Source organism: Miscanthus floridulus, chromosome 3 (assembly GCF_019320115.1).
Source record: "Miscanthus floridulus cultivar M001 chromosome 3, ASM1932011v1, whole genome shotgun sequence".
Taxonomy (NCBI): Eukaryota; Viridiplantae; Streptophyta; class Magnoliopsida; order Poales; family Poaceae; genus Miscanthus; species Miscanthus floridulus.
Window position 1 is genome coordinate 25,074,077 of NC_089582.1, and position 3,090 is coordinate 25,077,166.

General features: G+C 39.7%; 1 long non-coding RNA gene across 1 annotated transcript; it reads left to right on the forward strand.

Annotated features, from left to right (window-relative positions):
• Window positions 1-519: 519 nt before the first annotated feature.
• Window positions 520-1,453, forward strand: LOC136545261 (uncharacterized). The gene is made up of 3 exons (XR_010780967.1): window positions 520-590; window positions 860-972; window positions 1,129-1,453. It is a non-coding gene; the product is annotated as an uncharacterized lncRNA (long non-coding RNA).
• The last annotated feature ends 1,637 nt before the right edge of the window (window positions 1,454-3,090 follow it).

Genomic DNA, 3,090 nt, shown 5'->3' on the forward strand with positions numbered 1-3,090 from the left:
GACCCCATCGTGCCCGCTTCAGCTTCACCCTAGCACCCTGGCATCCAGATCTGCAGCGGTGTGCACTCACAACACCAGGTATGCCTATCCCTTCTCTTCCCTTCATTTTGGGTAAAGCTGAGCACTAGAACCCTAATTTTACCTATTTGGCTATCTGTAGATCTAAACCTAAGTGTATGCTTTTATGAGCAAAACTCGTTTTGGTCTTCCTGCAGGATGTGGATTGAAATTATCAGTAGAATCTTGTGTTCAACACAACAAGGAGAAGGGGTGTTTGAGGACTCTGGAAGCAGCGCTACAATACTCGTACAACAGAAGACAAAAGATAGGAAAGTATAGATTGGTAACATAAAAAAAATCAAAACATTAAAATGGAGATCCTCCTGATGTCAATGCCTAGCAAAGAATGCTTGAGTATTTACCCTCTTAGTGGCATTTTTTATCCACAGTTTTTTGTATGAAATATTCTTTGGCATAAAAGAATTTAATTTATTTATCCAGCTCCAATTCAAGTCCTCCATTTTGGATTCCTATACATATCCTGAATCCATAGAGACTAACAGAATGCTCTGTATTCAATGTGAAAGCAGGTACATGTCTTTTTTTCTGCTACACAAAATATTCTTAACTATGGTTTATTTGCATGTTATTCTTTACTAGACACACATGCCTCAAATTTCAATCCCAGTTATATTTTAGTGGTGTAATTGTACTCAGCTTATGACTGTACAAGCAGATGCAGATCAAGTTTGATGCTCTGTTGTCTGCTCATGTGAAATAAATAAATCTATTCATTTTTTTATAAAAATGTTCTGGTCTCAGCATATTTCACTGTATAATGGTGTTGTCAATTGAACAGATTCTCCACGTGACTTTGTTCAGTTCATTGAATGGTCTCCTCGGTCCTGCCCTCGTGCATTGCTAGTGGCAAATTTTCATGGGCGGATCACTGTATGGACACAGCCAACAAAGGTAAGTTATTCCCTTGAGATGGATGCATCATTTCTATTTAGAGCTAACTTTGCAGTTCAATAAGAACATGAGTTTCTCTGGTAGCTGCCTGAAACAAAGTTTTATATTTGATGTTATCAAATATTTTCATACTAATCACTTTATTCTGCGGTGAAGGGTCCTGTAAATATTGTACGTGATGCAAGCTCGTGGCAATGTGAACATGAATGGCGTCAAGATCTTTCTATGGTGACCAAGTGGTTGTCAGGAATTTCTCCGGTACGTTGGTAACACACATAATACTCCATGCTGTTTACCTTCACTATTTAACATGCCCCATTGTGGTTAATTCAACAATTCTACTGAATGACCCTGTTTCCAGTTTTCACAGATCAGATTTCTTGAGCACCATAACAGGGCTCAGAGTCATTTTATATTTGTCAAACGCAATATTCAAATTAATTGTAGTGTTTTGTTAAGATCCAGGTTGCTGTTTTTACCCCAGCCTTGTTGTTGGTAACTGGCAGGATTTTTTGGACAATTGCAACCATGTTCCAGTTATTCCTACATGCCCAGTGAGGCATCTTGTAAGGTGGACTGCATCTGAATAAGCTGCTTATGGTTAGTTACATGTTTCGTATTTTGTATATCAACTTCTTTTTTCTCTGTGGTTAAACTTATCTGTAGCTTATTTAATATGCAGGCCCTATTTAGGCCCTTTGTGATCTTCAGTTCTGATCTGGAGCACTTTGGGTGGCTTTGGTACCCTTAATTATGTTAGGTAATGTCTTGCTTTAATGCTTTTATACATGTTTGGAGCTTATAAGAAAATGCATGTGTTTCGACAGAGGAATGTATATGATTCCGTTGTTCACTGTGCTTAATTTGAAATACAACATCATTGTGCACACCGTCCAGCTTGTTTTTTTTCTTTTAAATCCCATTCGTTAATTTCTTTCTAAGATATATTTGTACTTTGTTGAAGCATCAATTCAATGACTAGAAGGGATTTAGGAAGAAAACTGCATTGCCATTTGGTCTTGCTTGGAACATATTGTATAAGCTATCGATAACACTTTCTATCCTGATCGTGGTCATATTGGTCAGTGTGACTGTGTGAGGTTAGGGGGTTTGAACTTGTTAGGGTGGACAAGTGGTTTAGAGAAGCTAAAATGATGGTCTGTAGCTTATTTAATTGTATACTTACTTGTCTTCACAAGTCCTCAACCAATGGAAGTAATTGAGATCTCTTCTGACATGGCACGAAGTATTGCCTCATTGGCGGGCTCTTGGTCTCCAGGTTAGAGTTTTACATTCTTAATTTCCTTTCCCACTTAGGTGGACTAACTCTTACCATAATGTGGTATTAGAAAATTGTCCAACTCATGTGTACTTCCTTTTCAGGGCAATATGAAAGTTCTCATATTGCAGGGCCTCGGTCTTAGTGGTCACCATGATGAAGAAAGTTATCTTGTGCTATATAGTTGTGTGAGAGAGAGGCAAGTGGGTCTGATACTTTTGTTTGCTTTAAGATACATTCTGTTGCTGCACTGTGAGCCATCCATCGAGATGGCTCTTTGTTAATTCGGTTGAGAGTGGGTCGAATACTTTGGTTTGTTTTAAGATACTTCCGAGTAGTTGTACTGTGGGTATGAAAAATATATGTATATATGTATATTTGTGGCGATCAGATTCGAATTTGAATTATATATATATATATAGTCAGATTTGAATTATTATTTTTTTGCTAGAAAATCCACTGTAGGGGCGGTTCTTGATTAAACCGCCCTTACAAATACACACAGCAGGGGCGGCTGGTGATACAGCCGCCCTTACAGAAGTCCACTACAGGGGCTGCTGATATTACCAGCCGCCCCTATAGAGGGCACTGTAGGGGCTGCTGAAAACACCAGCCGCCCCTACAGAGGGCACTGCAGGGGCGGTCAGGAAACCGCCCCTACAGAGGCACACTCTGTAGGAACATCCTGGGAAGGGCGGCTGGCGCAACCGTCCCTACAGAGGCTCTAGAGCCGCCCCTATAGTTAAATTTTGTAGTAGTGTGAGACAGTGCAGGAATTAACTATGAAAAGCCATTCTATGCCGATCAGGGGCGAAGCCAACTTCAAATATATGGTGGTG